Below are 17,647 nucleotides of genomic sequence, written 5' to 3'. Positions count from 1 at the left end.
AATGGGCAAAACTTATGAATAAACAGTTCACCGAAAAATATTAATGGTTCTTAACACAGATAAAAAGGCACTCTACCTCATTCACAAACCATATGTAATTTAAAATTACACTTGAGTACCATTTTTCACTCTATAAGGCTGGCGAGTATTAAGAAGTTTGGTAAAACACTGTTGTCAAGGGTGTAGGATAATGTGCTCTCTTATACTGCTGGTGGGAGCATAACCTTTATGGGAAGCAATTTCACAGTATTTATTAATTTAACATTCACATTTCCTTTGACCAAGTGGTTCCAGTTTTAGGAATGTATTCTACTGATATGTTTATAAATTTGGGAAATAACATTTAATCTTTGTAGTATTGTATGTAATAGCAAAATATTGGCAACAGTGTAAATCCATCAGTAAGATCTGGCTAAATAGATTATGTTCAATACATGTAATGGGGTTCTGTGCAGATGTAAAATTGGGAGTGAGAAAGCTATGTACAAGTATGGAATGATCTACAAAGACACATTATTAACAAAAGCAAAGTGCAGAACAATGTGCCGAATAACCATTTGTTTAAAAAGAAGTGACGTAACAAGCACACGTATCATGTTTCTTGTAAGGATACACAAAGGCTTGACATTCCTTATCTGGTAGTTAGAGAAACAGTATCTTTCACAGAGAAGTTTTCATCTTAATGAAGTCCAACATTAAAGCCTCATTTTTTTTTTCATGGATCACACTTTTTGGTGTTGTATCTATAAAGTCATTACCACACTGAAGGTCAGTTAGATTTTTCTCTTATTTTTCTTCTAGGAGTTTTACAGTTTACATTTAGGTCTGTGATTCATTTTGAGTTAATTTTGTGACAGGTGTAAAGTATGTGTCTAATTCTTTTTTTTTTTCTGCATGTGGATGTCTGGTTGTTTCATCCTCATTTGTTGAAAAGACTGTCCTTTATCCATTGAATTGCCTTTGCTCCTTTGTCAAAGTCTAGTTGAAAGTATTTGTGTAGGTCTTTTTCTGGGCTCTCTATTCTATTCCACTGATCTATTTTCTTATTTTTTTGCTGATACCACACTGCCTTGATGACTGTGAGTCTTGAGGTTGGGTGGTATCAGTCCTCCAACTTTTCTTCTTCAATATTGTGTTGGCTATTCTGGGTCTTTTGCCTCTCTGTGTAAACTTTAGAGTCAGTTTGTTGATATCTACAAAATAACTTGCTGGGATTTTGATTGAGATTGCATTGACTCTGTACATCAGTGGGAATAACTGACATCTTAACAATATTAATTCTTCTATGCATAAACATGGACTTCTCTCTCCATTAATTAGATCTCTGATTTCTTTCATCACAATTTGGTAGTTTTCCACATATAGATCTTATACATATTATTGGATATATCCTTAAGTATTTCATTTTTTGGTGCTAATGTAGATGGCCTTGTGTTCGTAGTTTCAAACTCCAGTTATTCATTGTTGGTATATAAGAAAGCAGTTGACTTTTATTTATTAACCTTGTATCCTGCAACCTTGCTATAATCATGTATTAGTTCCAGGATTTTTTTTTTTTGTAAATGATATTTTTGTTATTGGTGGTGTCTTTTTTCTTCTTTTCTTTTTTCTTTTTTTGGCCACGCTGCGTGGCATGTGGGATGTAAGGTCTTAGTTCCCTGACCAGGGAGCAAACATGTGCCCCCTGCAGTGGAAGTGTGGAGTCTTAACCACTGGACTGCCAGGGAAGTCCCTGTAAATGGTATTTTTAATTTCAGTATCTAGTTGTTCTTTGCGAGTATGTAGACACACAGTTGGCTTTTGTATTTTTTGTAGCCTGCTCCCTTGTGAAACTTATTTCTAGTAATTCTTTTGTGGATTTTTTAGGATTTCCCTTATATACTCTCACGTCATCTGTAAATAAAAAGTTTAACTTTTCCTTTCCAATTTGTATTTCTTTTTCTTTCCTAACATCACTGATTAGGACTTCCAGTTCAAGGTTAAGTAGAAATGGAGAGAGCAGAAATCCTTGCCTTGTTCTTGATCTTAGGAGGAAAGTATTGTCTTTTATTATTAGGTATGATGTTAGCTGGTAGAATTTTCATAGCCACCCTGCAACTGGTTGAGTAAGTTTCCCTTCTAAGTTTTCTGAGGGTTTTGATAATGAATGGTGGATTTTGGTAAATGTTTTTTTTCTGCACCTATTGCAGTGATTATATATGGTGGGAGTAATTTTAGCCCATGAATATGGTGAGCTACATTGATTGATTTTTACATGTCACAAAAACTTTGGATTCCTTGCATAAACAGCACTTAATTTTTAAAAAAATTAATTATTTTTTTGGCTGCGTTGGGTATTCGTTGCCGTGCGTGGGCTTTATCTAGTTGCGGCAAGCGGGGGCTACTCTTCGTTGCGGTGCGCGGGCTTCTTATTGTGTAGGCTTCGCTTGTTGCAGAGCATGGACTCTAGGCATGCAAGCTTCAGTAGTTGTGGCATGTGAGCTCAGTAGTTGTGGCACACAGGCTCAGTAGTTGTGGCACACGGGCTTAGTTGCTCTGTGGCATGTATGATCTTCCCAGACCAGGGCTTGAACCTGTGTCCCCTGCATTGGCAGGCAGGTTCTTAACCACTGCACCACCAGGGAAGCCTAACACCACTTAATTTTGAGAGGAGCTTATGAGTTCTCCATTTGGAGAGTATTGTTGATTAGAGCCTGTTTTGTACTATTTTTTTTTTTTTTTTTTGCAGTACGCGGGCCTCTCACTGTTGTGGCCTCTCCCGTTGCGGAGCACAGGCCCCGGACGCGCAGGCTCAGCGGCCATGGCTCACGGGCCCAGCCGCTCCGCAGCATGTGGGATCCTCCCGAACCGGGGCACGAACCTGTGTCCCCTGCATCGGCAGGCAGACTCTCAACCACTGCGCCACCAGGGAAGCCCTGTACTATTTTTAATCCCTTATAATCTAGAGATGATTCTGGAATCCCTGTGTAACAGCAGGGAACCAGTTGAGGTTAGACAGTACATACGTTTATAGTGGAACCAATTGTTCAGGTTTTGTAACGTTTTTTTAAAAGATCTTCACAGCCTGGAAACAGAAATAAAAGAAAGCATTTTGTGGGTAAGGCAGTAGGAAGAGAAGGAATTCAGAGTTTTCCCAAAAGTGTTGCTGGAATGGCTCCTTATAGGGGCCATATGAATGCATGTCTGCTAAGAAGGGAATGTGAGAACTTACCTTCCTTGATGAGAAGAAGTTTAAAAGGAGCTGGAAAGGTGAAAGGGTAAGGAACTGGTATTAGAGATTATTTCAGTCCTCAAAATCTTAAAAAGAGAGTAGCTTGTATATTTTGGAGTTATATGTTTTATTAAAAAGGCTGCTAACGTTTGCCCCATTTTTTTTTTAATTTTACTTAACAAATTTAAGTCCTCAAATATCTAGTAAGCTTTGTTTTATTTTATATTTCTTTGAACAGTAGGTATAAGTGACATTTGGTTGCTATTTCTATGAAAATTCTTTGGCAGGCTTCTAAATCTGAGGTCATGGTAGGGTAAGTTGGGCCTCTCTTGCTGTGTGAGGCTTACTGAGAGATTGTATTTTAATGAACACAGTGAATGGTTCTGGCTTTGCCTTTTGAATCTGAATTTGTTTTCAGGATATTTAAAAATATCTTAATGATCTGATAATAGAGTAACACATTCTACAAGTAGTTTTATCGACCTGTTCAATCCAGTAGCTTGCTTTTCCTGTAGGACCGGTGCCATCTGATCTTTTTCTCTTTTGTATTTTTCTGATCTTTTTTTCTCTTGTGTTTATCTACAAGATAAGTTTTATTTAAATAATCATGTTTAGTTTACCATACTACATAATTAAATACTAAAATAAGAATGATCTTTTAGAAATAAACGTTAAGTTCCTGATTTAAAACAAAAAATAAAGGAAAAATTAAAATGTTTTTAAATAGACTGTGCTTACTACATCTTTTATCTTCCTGTTAACTGCTTTCGCAATGTATATTGTGGTTAGGTAGAATTACATAACTTTGTTCTGTGTTTTGATTGCATGTTCTAGATTTATAAATAATTTTGATAACACAGTATGTTGTACCTGAGACCGAATAAAATGGGTTCCCCCCCCCTTTTTTTTTTTTTTGTGGTATATGGGCCTCTCACCGTTGTGGCCTCCCCCGTCGCGGAGCACAGGCTCCGGACGCACAGGCTCAACGGCCATGGCTCACGGACCCAGCCGCTCCGCGGCATGTGGGATCTTCCCGATCCGGGGCACAAACCTGTGTCCCCTGCATCGGCAGGCGGACTCCCAACCACTGCGCCACCAGGGAAGCCCTCCCCATTTTTTAATATACATTTTTATTCTCTATTCTGATAGTTAATATAAATTGCTTTATTATAGAGCGTGACATGATGATACCTATTTTTAATATCTTGAAATAACGAGTCACTATTTCTTATGAAAGGATGATAAATGGATATTATTCTTTTTGGAGGAAAGGATATCTGCAGTCTTGTTGCTGTAGTATTTCAAAATTCATTTTCAGTGAATCAGCTTGTAACTTAGTTGGCAGAGTAGAATACTGTTGATGTTAAAAGGTCCTTCTTTATGTGATTTCTTATTTGCTAGGTAGTTGGAAAATGGAGTTGATCTAATTGCCTGTTTTTATTTCCTATTCCTATATGGCTCACTGTCTTCTAGAAGAAAACTTTTCCACACCTTTAACTTAGCTAGCCATCTTGCTTACTATTGGTAACAGCTATTGGTACTGGTTAATTTCAAACCCACAGCACTAAGGGAAGATGATAATTTTGATTGTCAATTGGAATTTAGTTCTAAAATCAACTTCTTAAATGTTTTCTTTTTTTGAATTTCCTCATTTAAATTCATCTTGTTTATGACCAACATAAAATTTGCATGAGTTGCCAAATCTAAAAGCAAAATATCAAAAATCATGCCTTAAAGTTGTTTAACAGCTTTGTTGCCAACACAGTGTTTTGGCAATTTAAATTGCAAATGTTATTTAGGAAAGATTAAATTGCCTCTTCTGAATTTAACCTGGTTTCTCCTCTGCTTTATAAATTACCTAGTAAATAAAAATGGTAGCTGTGTCTTTAAAAAATACTAAATAGGAAAACTATTAAAAGTTGGTAAAATTTTACTAACTATATTTCTTTAGGAGATTTTTATTCATTCTAATGAAAACACATTGTATTTTGCTTCATGTTGTAAAGTAAGTTTGATATATTTGAAAAGGGTCAGGTTTTGGAATCAGTGAAGCAGAGCTTCAAATTTCAGCTTTGCTATTTACTAGATCTACAATTGATAACATCGGAAATAATACTAAATCTCTCTTCTGATTTTCACATTTGTGCTTTGGTGATTGTAATACCTACCTTGGAGGGATTATATTTTCTTATTTAACTCTCATGTGTAAAGCTTTATGCATAATGCTTAGCATGTAGTGGGTGCCCAATAAAATATTAATTCTCTTCTCCTTTACTTCCTTCATTGTTCCTTTGATATTTGAGCCTTTCCTTATCATTGTATCAATTATGTAGAAAATGTCTGCAAGTTGCTGGTTAAATTATTGAAAAAGACCAGCCTGAATACATTTAATTACAAGCTGTATTTTGAAGTAAAAGGAAATTGCTATCAGGATTTACTGGTAATACAAATTTCTTCTTTCATTTTCTGCCTGTGAAACTAATTAAATCCAATTTTTTGCATATCTCAGAATAAGCCAGGACCTGTTTTGTCATCCCTTTCTTCAGTGACATCCTTTACATCCCCTTTAGTGAGTCCATTTGGGACCCATTAAAGTGTGACGAGTAGCATGACTGACACTGCAGACATGTAAATTACAAATCTAAAAGAAGTGGAACAGAAGATGAAAACATTTATCTGACACGAAGGCCCTCAGTCTCTCAGATGAGCAAAGTAGCAATTAGAATAATAGTTTCTAAAAATTATTTATCTTTTTTCCATTCCCTGATTAATAAAGGTGATGTTTTCTTAGTATGCCGGGAGGTTTAGAGTGCTTTAGTCCAGTAGTTCTTAAATTTTAGCAAGCAACAGAATCACCTGGAGGGCATCTCATAAAGATTGACTCCAGAGTTTCTGATTCAGTAGGTCTGGGGTGGGGTCTGAGAATTTATATTTCTAACAAGTTCCTAGGTGAAGCTGATATTGCTAGCCCCTGGACCACACTTGGAGAATTACTACTCTAAGGGTATGTAGAAGAAGTGGGGATTAAGCAAAAGGTAGAATCAGACTGACTTTTCTGCCTAAGATTTTTCACTCAATTCAGAAAACTTTTTCCAGTACCTTCTATGTGTCTACTACTGCGGTATCATCAAGCCTCACGTCTTAGACTTTCAAACCACAGATTTTGCTTTACGAAAGGACTCTACTGCCTAAGGAGCACTTCTAAAAGAAAAGACAAGTGAAGAAAGGAGGATAGGCTATCCATTTTGTTGCTTTTTCAAACCTCTGTCCTCATGTTATAGCAATATTTTATCTTTTGCTAATTTTAATGCAAGAACATTGGCTCTTGTAATTCTATCTCTAGGTATCTACCCTAAGGAAGTAAATTTTGACTTATAATTAATATAGACAAAGACAGGTATTTATCATAGCATTGTTTGTAAATAGCAAAAAAGTAGCTCACACACAGAAGTATATTACTAGGTGATTTTAAAGTAAATTGTGTTTGTATGTATATGATAGCTAAATTTGTAGTCGTATTTTGAAAATAGAAAATGCTTAATACACATAATTATTTTACATAGGTATGTTTTGATATAATTTAACCTCACATTTAAGTAAAATTGTATGTATTCTATGTTCTTAACTATGTGACATTTATAGAAAAATGAGGAAATCTATCAAATTACAGGTATCTTTTAGAATATGAGATTATGATTGATTGATACTATATATTTTCTGCATTTTGTAATGTATCCAGAATGGGCTATTTACTTTTATAATGAAAATATTCATGTCATATATTTACATATATATGTGTATGTATATATATATAAAGTTATCAAGTTTTAGTTGAAATACATAGAGAAAAGTACAAATATAGGTGTACAGTTCAGTGAAATTTCACAAACCAGCACTCGAAACTAGAAGCAAAATACCAGCATCCCAGAAGCATGTTTTGTGCTCCCCTTGAAGGCTAAGTGCTGTCTTGACCTCTAACAGGATAGACTATTTTTGTCTGTTTTGGGGCTTTACATATGGAATCATACAGCATTTATTCTTTGTGACTTGCTTTTCTTGCTCAACATGTTTGTGAGATTCATCCATATTGTATGTAGTTGTACTTGATCTTTTCTCATTGCTATATAATATTCCACTGTGTAACTAAACCATAATTTATTTATTTATTCTAATGCAATTGGGCATTTGGGTAGTTTTCAGTTTGGGGATATTACAACTAGTGATCTCACAATATAATTTTAAAATACCGAGTCTGTCAAGTGTATTTTTGTAATTGAATTTTATTTTCCTATTACCTTATATTATAATTGAAGTTATGTTCTCATATGCAAATTCTTCAGTAGAATGAGTTTAAATTTTTTGGCAAAGACAGATAAGTTGATAGGCTGTTGGCAGTTGTAATCAGGAACATTACTAGACTCAATACTTTTAAAGCACTACACAGATACAAAAAAATTTTTTTAATTTAATTTTATTTATTTTCTTATACAGCAGGTTCTTATTAGTTATCCATTTTATACATATTAGTATATAAATGTCAATCCCAGTCTCCCAATTCATCACCCCTCCAGCTGCTTTCCACCCTTGGTGTCCATATGTTTGTTCTCTACATCTGTGTCTGAATTTCTGCCCTGCAAACCAGTTCATCTGTACAATTTTTCTAGGTTCCACATATATGCGTTAATATACGATATTTGTTTTTCTCTTTCTGACTTACTTCACTCTGTATGACAGTCTCTAGATTCATCCACGTCTCTACAAATGACCCAATTTCATTCCTTTTTATGGCCGAGTAATATTCCATTGTATATATGTACCTCAACTTCTTTATCCATTTGTCTGTTGATGAGTATTTATGTTGCTTCCATGATCCAGCTATTGTAAATAGTGCCGCAGTGAACATTGGGGTGCACGTGTCTTTCTGAATTATGGTTTTCTCAGGGTATATGCCCAGTAGTGGGATTGCTGGGTCATATGGTAATTCTATTTTTAGTTTTTTCAGGAACCTCCATACTGTTCTCCATAGTGGCTGTATCAATTTACATTCCCCCCAGCAATGCAAGAGGGTTCCCTTTTCTCCACACCCTCTCCAGCATTTGTTGTTTGTAGATTTTCTGATGATGCCCATTCTAACTGGTGTGAGGTGATACCTCATTGTAGTTTTGATTTGCATTTCTCTAATAGTGATGTTGAGCAGCTTTTCATGTGCTTCTTGGCCATCTGTATGTCTTTGGAGAAATGTCTGTTTAGGTCATCTGCCCATTTTTGGATTGGGTCGTTCTTTTAATATTGAGCTGCATGAGCTGTTTATATATTTTGGAGATTAATCCTTTGTCTGTTGATTCCTTGGCAAATATTTTCTCCCATTCTGAGGGTTGTCTTTTCGTCTTGTTTGTAGTTTCCTTTGCTTTGCAAAAGCTTTTAAGTTTCATTAGGTCCCATTTGTTTGTTTTTGGTTTTAATTTCCGTTACTCTAGGAGGTGGATCAAAAAAGATCTTGCTGTGATTTATGTCAAAGAGTGTTCTTCCTATGTTTTCCTCTAAGAGTTTGATAGTGTCCCGTCTTACATTTAGGACTCGAATCCATTTTGAGTTTATTTCTGTGTATGGTGTTAGGGAGTGTTCTAATTTCTTTCTTTTACATGCAGCTGTCCAGTTTTCCCAGCACCACTTATTGAAGAGACTGTCTTTTCTCCATTGTATATCCTTGCCTCTTTGTCATAGATTAGTTGACCATAGGTGCATGGGTTTATCTCTGAGCTTTCTATCCTGTTCCATTGATCTATATTTCTGTTTTTGTGCCAGTACCATATTGTCTTGATTACTGTAGCTTTGTAGTATAGCCTGAAGTCAGGGAGTCTGATTCTTCCAGCTGTTGTTTTTTTCCCTCAAGACTGGTTTGGCTATTCGGGGGCCTTTGTGTCTCCATACAAACTTTAAGATTTTTTTGTTCTAGTTCCGTAAAAAATGCCATTGGTAATTTGATAGGGATTGCATTGAATCTGTAGATTGCTTTGGGTAGTATAGTCATTTTCACAATATTGATTCTTCCAATGCAAGAACATGGTATATCTCTCCATCTGTTTGTATCATCTTTAATTTCTTTCATCAGTGTCTTACAGTTTTCTGCATACAGGTCTTTTGTCTCCCTAGGTAGGTTTATTCCTAGGTATTTTATTCTTTTTGTTGCAGTGGTAAATGGGAGTGTTTCCTTAATTTCTCTTTCAGATTTTTTCATCATTAGTGTATAGGAATGCAAGAGATTTCTGTGCATTAATTTTTTTTTCTTTTTTTTTGCGGTACGTGGGCCTTTCACTGTTGTGGCCTCTCCCATTGCGGAGCAGAGGCTCCGGACGCGCAGGCTCAGAGGCCATGGCTCACGGGCCTAGGCGCTCCACGGCATGTGGGATCTTCCCGGACCGGGGCATGAACCCATGTCCCCTGCATCAGCAGGCGGACTCTCAACCACTGCGCCACCAGGGAAGCCCCTGTGCATTAATTTTGTATCCTGCTACTTTACCAAATTCATTGAGTAGCTCTAGTAGTTTTCTGGTGGCATCTTTAGGATTCTCTATATATAGTATCATGTCATCTGCAAACAGTGACAGTTTTACTTCTTCTTTTCCGATTTGTATTCCTTTTATTTCTTTTTCTTCTCTGATTGCTGTGGCTAGGACTTCCAGAACTATGTTGAATAATAGTGGTGAGAGTGGACATCCTTGTCTTGTTCCTGACCTTAGAGGAAATGCTTTCAGTTTTTCACCATTGAGAATGATGTTTGCTGTGGGTTTGTCATATATGGCGTTTATTATGTTGAGGTAGGTTCCCTCTATACCCACTTTTGGGAGAGTTTTTATCATAAATGGGTGTTGAATTTTGTCAAAAGCTGTTTCTGCATCTATTGAGATGATCATATGTTTTTTATTCTTCAGTTTGTTAATATGGTGTATCACATTGATTGATTTGCGCATAATGAAGAATCCTTGCATCCCTGGGATAAATCCCAGTTGATCATGGTGTATGATCCTTTTAATGTGTTCTTGGATTCTGTTTGCTAGTATTTTGTTGAGGATTTTTGCATCTATATTCATGAGTGATATTGGTCTGTAATTTTCTTTTTTTGTAGTATCTTTGTCTGGTTTTGGTATCAGGGTGATAGTGGCCTCATAGAATGAGTTTGGGAGTGTTCCTTAGTCTGCAGTTTTTTGGAAGCATTTGAGAAGGATGGGTGTTAACTCTTCTCTAAATGTTTGATAAAATTCACCTGTGAAGCCATCTGGTCCTGGACTTTTGGTTTTTGGAAGATTTTTAATCACAGTTTCAATTTCATTACTTGTGATTGGTCTGTTCATATTTTCTATTTCTTCCTGGTTCCGTCTTGGAGGGTTATACCTTTCTAAGAATTTGTCTATTTTTTCCAGGTTGTCCATTTTATTGGCATAGAGTTGCTTGTAGTGGTCTCTTAGGATGCTTTGTATTTCTGCAGACTACACGGATTTTTGTATTACTTTTAGAGCTTTGGTAACTTTGAAATGTTCTTATCATCTCGATTTTCTTTCTGTTTTATCCACTGGTACCCTTATTCCGAACTCTAAAAGTATAGTTCTCAGAATTTATTCCCTTCTTCCTATTGTCTGAGTCTTTAGAACAAGGTGGAAAGCACAAAATAATTCAAATTCTCCAGTAAAAAAAAAAAAATCCAGTTTATATATATAATATGTAAGTTATACATGTATAATCTTATTAGCCTCGTTGGTATTTTAAAATTATATTGTAGTGGCAGGCTCTTGAGACAAAGTAGGACTTGTACCTAGCACAGTGCTAGGTAGGTGACTCACAGGGGCTTAACATCTATCTGTTGAGTGGATGAAACAAAGGCAAAATTCCACTATCAAGTTTTTCTCTTCTCAGGTTTTGTTGGCGTTTCCACTTGTCCACTCCCCTCAAATTTTGTATGTTTAGTTTAAAAACAGGTATTTGAAATGAGTAAGAGAAAATTGTTATTAGTGGAATTTTTTAAAGTGGAACTTTTTCTCAAGATAACCCCATAGACAAGTCAGAGGAGAGAAAGGTAAAATCGTGAAATCACTGGAGATATTACACATTTTAGTGATTTTTTTTTTTATAGTTCAAATTTTGGGAGAATCTATTCAAATTCCCATTAAAATAAAAAGCAAGGTTAGTGTTATCATAATATTAATTAAGGTGTATCAGTGAAGTAAATTCTACGATATATATTGGCTACTTATGAACAAAGAGAACTAGGGGAAATAATGCTTTAGGAGAAGGAAAATAAAAGAAGTTCCAAATACAAGGAAAGAAAGCTAGAGGCAGAGAGATCAGGAACAGTGAAACTGTCTGACCAGCATCTGTTATCCTAGATGATATTAAAGAGCTTTGTGTTGAATGTTTTTTTCCTCAACTCCCTTCTACTTTGGATCACAAAATTTTATAGTGTATTATTTAGTTAGAAAAGACAGCTAATCCTCTAGAAATTGTTATTTGCTGCCAGTTTTAAAAGCTTTCCTTGGTTTTTGGTTCCAGATCTTTAAACCTCACTCTGAACCAACCCAGTTGTTGAGAAACATTGGATACAGTCATTGGAAAATCTTAACCATATGTGTTAGAGCGGCTACAAAGAAAATGCACAGGGCTTAGGCCTGAAACTTCAGTGCTTTGTTTAATGTGTGTTTCAATTTTATGTAATTGATCAAAGCAAATATATAAAACTGCTACTTAATTTTGTATAAAAATATCTAAGTAACTGTTGCTTTATTCTGTAACATCAGATACTCAAATTCAAAGATAGTCTGGATTTTATTTGTTTACGTCGCTGTGTTCTGTCTTGGATTAGTATCCCAAGGTAATTGTTAAATGAACTGGATATTTTAAAACTTGTCAGCTTATACATGAAACTAATATAATATTGTAAATCAACTAACTTCAATAAAATAAATAAATAAAATTTAAAAGTTTACTTAAAAATATTAATTCACATAGCAATTTCTAGAAAACATAGGTTAGATCAGGCTTTATTTTTAAATCAGTGAATTGTACTATCCTGGAGAGGTAAGCTTTTTAAGGCAGTATCCTTATCTCAGTTTCTATGAAATTTGATTTGGGGATCTTGTTAAGATAATTGTGACCGTTTTGCAAACCATGAGGAGAAGAGTAACATCTGGTATATCTGGAACACAGACTTTAAAGGATTCCAGCATTAACTCATACTAAGCTCAGTTGGTGTTGAACTGGCCTGGGGAATAATGTGTCATAATAGCATATGACCTCTGAGATGGTTTGGATAGAAAACCTTATTATATAAAGCCAAGGGGGCTGAGTCTGGGGCCTGTGATCAAAGAAAGCTTCTAGCATCTCCCTGCAGCCACATTTAGTTTTACTGTTATTACCTACTCCCTTCCAACTCATCCTGTATTTTTGGAAAAGGAGGGAAATGTCTTTCTCTGAGATTTTTCTATTCATATTAGATAGTTAGAATGCAATCACTTAAACTTAATCTCTTGGAATACAATAATTTATGGAATTCATAATACTCAAATTGTTTCAACAGATACTCCTAGAAATTCTGGATTAGTTGATTAACCACAGTTCACAGCTCTTCAGTCGCACATTATGCTTAAGTTTCAGAAATTCCCTTCTGGATGGGAGAGTCAAAACAAGCCACCCAGGAGCAAACTCTTTTCTTGGTTGCAGAGCCGTTTCCATTCTTAACGTACATGAAATAGCTTTGCCATTCTTAGCTCTGCTAATTTTTTCTCTTATTCTGCTTGTGTTTCTATTTTCACACAATTCCCTGAAGTGATTAAGCTGATCTCAGAGAAATATTTTTTATTTTGTAATTTTAGAAAGATCTTTTAAAAGTATTTTGTTTCAGAAAGGATAGGCTGTCGTTAACAAACTTTGTTATCCCGTGGAGGCTGTGGAAATACGCCATTCAGATCTCCTGCTTGAACGGAGGCATAACTGACTGACAGTGGCAGCTGTGGCCCCTCTGGATCCACTGCCTCATTCTTGCTGAGGCCACCCACACTGACTGTGGCTGCTCTCAGCCACGATGGAGCACAATGGAGTACTAGCATGGTCCCATTCTTACAGGATGCCGAACTCCTGTGATGGGCAGAGCATTTCTGTTGCTGCATAACAAATTACCCTGAAACCTAACAGCTAACAACAAGCATTTATTATCCCACCCAGTTTCTGAGGGCCAGGAGTGGCTTAGCTGGGTGATTCTGCCTCAGGGTCTCTTGTGTATTGTAATCAAGCCCTGGGCCAGGGCTGTCGTCATCTGAGAGCTGGACTATGTCTGGAACATCTGCTTCTAAGATGGCTCACTTATGTGACTTTTGGCATGGGCCCTCAGTTCTTCCCTGGCTGTTGTCAGGGGCTTTCAGATCCTCGCCACATGGGGGTCCCCAAATTTGTTGGGGATAAGTAATACTGATAATTCAGTTTCCATCTTGGGTATCATTTTCTCTAAGACACTTTTCTAAACATCATCCCCACCTAGGGTTGCCGGGTATAGCAAATAAAAATACAGGACAGTATTAGGGGCATACTCTAGAAACGTATTCATTGTTTATTTGAAATTCACATTTAACTGGATGTCTTGGAGCCCTACTTCTGGCCTCTCTGGGTTTAATTTGTCTCATCTGTGCTCCTGTGGCACCCTGTGCTGACCTGTCTTTGCATTCACACTATATATATATTTTTTTGCAGTACACGGGCCTCTCACTGCTGTGGCCTCTCCCGTTGCGGAGCACAGGCTCCAGACGCGCAGGCTCAGCGGCCATGGCTCACGGGCCCAGCCGCTCCGCGGCATGTGGGATCTTCCCGAACTGGGGCACAAACCCGTGTCCCCCGCATCGGCAGGCGGACTCTCAACCACTGCGCCACCAGGGAAGCCCCACACTATATTTTAATTATATATTTAGTTGTCTGTATCTTCCTACTAGGGTGAACGTTCCCTTGGGTAGGAACTATGTCTTGTTTATTTATTCACCGATATTTCCCCAGTGCCAAGTGCTGTGTTTGACCTTTATAGGTACTCAGTAAATATGCGTAGGCTATTCAAAGAAGGAAAATACTTGGCCTTGTAATTCAGTGTACTTTTTCTCCTCCTCTGTCTTTTTCTCCTCTTCACCATCATCATTATCATGATGAATGTCAAAGTAATACTAGTGTAGAGAAAAGGCAGGGAATTCCAAGATTCAAAAACTTGCTTTATCACTTTATATATAAACTTTAGTTTCCCCTTCTGATAGCTGGAGGTAATAACCTGTTTCCTGACTCTCTTGGATCATAGCTGCCTCCTGTCTCCCTTAGAAAAAAACTAAAAATTACTAAGCCTACTATTTTCTAGGAAATGTGCTAGTTTCAATAATTGGAAGCTGGGCTTTTATATAGTGGTAATAGGCTTAAGTAGTGGTAAGGACATGGAATCAAAAGCTCTGAGTTTGAATCCTAGCCTTGCCACACTAATGTCACAGACTAATGGGCAAATTACTAAATTGTGTTCCGGAATGTCAATTTTCTCATCTCTGAAACAGCTAGCTGATACCTGATAAGGGCAATTGTGAAGATTAAATGGTACACATGTGACCTTGCACATGTTTTTGGCACATGGTGGGTACACAGCAAAACCCTAATGAAGCCTCTCAGCCTCGCCATGTTGTAATTCTTTGAGTGACTTTGGCTTTTGATTTATAGACATTCATAATTCTACCAACTGTAAATTCTCAGCCAAACACATATACAAAATATTTGATCCTGTGATTTCTCTTATTGAGATGGTTTACTATGGCAACAACATATCAGTAGAGTGAAGCTAACTTGTTTTATATCAGTCTAAAATAGCTAATTTTCCCTATATATAGTGCTTGTTGAATCCTGTTCCCAGTGATGGAAGGAAACTACATTGAAGGATTGAAAATGGATGTTTACTATGATTATTTTTCTGCCCCGTGGTGACTTTTGTGATATCTCCTGCTTAAAAGCCAATATATAAGAAGGCTCATGAGATCCCACTTTCTCAGACTGTGGTTCTTCTGAAAACTCAAGTTCAAGTGTAACTTTTGGCCCTTTGCTTCTCAAGAGGTTTGACCGTCCTTATTGGCCTCACATACATTAGGATTGCTGGTTGTACCCACCCCAAATCCCCAACTCTGTCTTTCCCCACTTTATCCCAATGCTGTTCAGTTTAATGAATAAGGAAACTTAGTTTCATATAGATTAAATGACTTACCACAGGTCACCCACGTAGTCAACTGAGATTTGAATCCAGGTATCCTGACTGCATTGTGGTATGCATAGTACATTCCACTTGTTTTATTAAATGAGAATTATGCAGCCAGTAGATTGGTGGACAAATATGTGGTATTATTTTTAATATTGTGAAGTGCTGTACAGAGATACGCAGTAACCCCTATGGCAGAAGGGTTTATAGTTGATTTAAGGGGACATAAGTTAAATAACAGAAGATGGTAAGTGCCAATGATTCATGTAACCAAAAAAACGACTACTGAAAATCAGAATTATTTTTAGCCATATAGAATATTTTAATATATTTTATTAATATCATTTGTGTCTAGATTCTTGTATCAATACTTAGGATAATGCTTTTGAGATTTATTTGTGTTGTGTGTCAGTTCTTTTTTGTTCCATTGTATGGATGTACCACAACTTGTTTATCCATCCATGAGTTGATGAACATTTGTGTTGTTTCCAGTTGTCGACTATTATGAATAAGGCTGCTGTGATTAACATTCAAATGCAGACTTACATGTTGACATAAGTTTTCGTTATGAGTGGAATTGCTGGGTCAATGGTATGTGTATATTTAACTTTATAAGAAATCACCAAAATGTTTCCCAGAGTGTCTGTACAAATCAGTCATCCCATCAGCGATGTATGAGAGTTCTAGTTGCCTTGCATCCTTGCTAGCACTTGATATAGTCAGTCTTTTTTCATGTTAGCTGTTCTAGTGGGTTTATATGATATCTCAGTGTGGTTTTAATTTGTATTTCCCCAGTGAGTAATGATGTTGTGCATCTTTTCACATGCTTATTTGCCATCGGCATATCTTCTTTGAAATAACAGTTCAAATTTTTTTGCCCATGTTTAAATTGGTCTGTTTGTCTTATTCTGGATACAAGTCCTTTATCAGATATATATATTGCAAGTATTTTCTCCCAACCTGTAGCTTGCCTTTTAATTTTCTTAACATTAAATTTTGAAGAGTAAATACCTATTCTATTTTCTTTATTTTATTAAAAAAATTTTTTTTTTGGGTTGCACCGTGCAGCTCTTAGGATCTTAGTTCCCCAACCATGGATTGAACCGAGGCCCCCTGCAGTGACAGTGCCGGGTCCTAACCACTGGACTGCCAGGGAATTCCCCATCTTTCCTATTTTCATGTGCAGTTTGTCAATTTAAAAAATAGTTTGTTCTTCTTTATGTCCTATTTAAGAAATCTTTGTCTAAGCCAAGATTACTAAGGTTTTTGCTTATATTTTTTTCTTGGAGTTTTATATAGTTTTGGCTCTTAAATTTAAGCTTGGGGTAAGTTTTGAATTAAATTTTTACACATGGATTGAGGTGAGGGGTGAGGTATATCTTTCTTACATACAAATAACCAATCATTATAGCATCATTTATTGAAAAGATTATCCTTCCCCATAGAATTGCTTTGTGCCTTTGTCAAATATCAGCTGATACATAGTTGAGGGTCTATTTCTAGATCCTATTTTGTTCCATTGATTTAAATATTTGTCTTTATGACAGTAACACACTATACTTACATAGCTTAGTGGTTCTCAATGAAGGGCAGTTTTGCCCTCTATGAGTTATTTGGCAGTGTCTGGAGACATTTTTAATTGTCACACTTGGGGTGTGGAGGATTTGCTCTAGTAGAGGCCAGGATGCTGCTAAAAATCCTACAGTACACAGGACAGTTCCCCATCACAAAGAATTAGTCAGTCCAAAATGTCACTGGTACCAAGGTTGAGAAACTCTGCTGTAGCTGTATATTAAGTCTTAAAATCAGGTAGTGTAAGACCCCCAACTTTGTTCTTTTTCAGAGGTGTTTTTGGCTATATTAAGTCTGGCATTTTTATATAAATTTTAGAATCAGCTTGTAAATTTCTACTGAACTGCCTGTTGAGATTTTGATTGGGATTGCACTGAATCTATAGATGAATTTGGAAAGCTTTGACAACTTAATATTGAATCTTCTAATTTATAAACATGTTTGATCTGCCCATTAATTTAAATCTTCTGTAATTTGTCTCAGCAAAATATTACAGTTTTCATTGTATAGGCCTTGCACATATTTTGTTAAATTTATCCCTAAGTATTTCATGTTCATATTTGGTATTATTATGAATTATATCTTTTTTTTTTTTTTTTTTTTTTTTTTTTTTT

The 17,647-nt window shown here is 36.2% G+C and overlaps 1 protein-coding gene across 5 annotated transcripts in view; it reads left to right on the top strand.

The window, feature by feature from the left end:
* Positions 1-17,647, top strand: part of TFDP2 (transcription factor Dp-2) — a 171,714-nt gene that overhangs the window by 55,798 nt on the left and 98,269 nt on the right. The gene's annotated exons all lie outside the window — the stretch shown is intronic.

This window comes from Aethalodelphis obliquidens, unplaced genomic scaffold (genome assembly GCF_003676395.1).
Source record: "Aethalodelphis obliquidens isolate GAN/ISIS:26980383/991018 unplaced genomic scaffold, ASM367639v1 scaffold72, whole genome shotgun sequence".
In the NCBI taxonomy this organism is placed as follows: Eukaryota; Metazoa; Chordata; class Mammalia; order Artiodactyla; family Delphinidae; genus Aethalodelphis; species Aethalodelphis obliquidens.
This window is presented reverse-complemented; position numbering and strand designations above follow the sequence as displayed.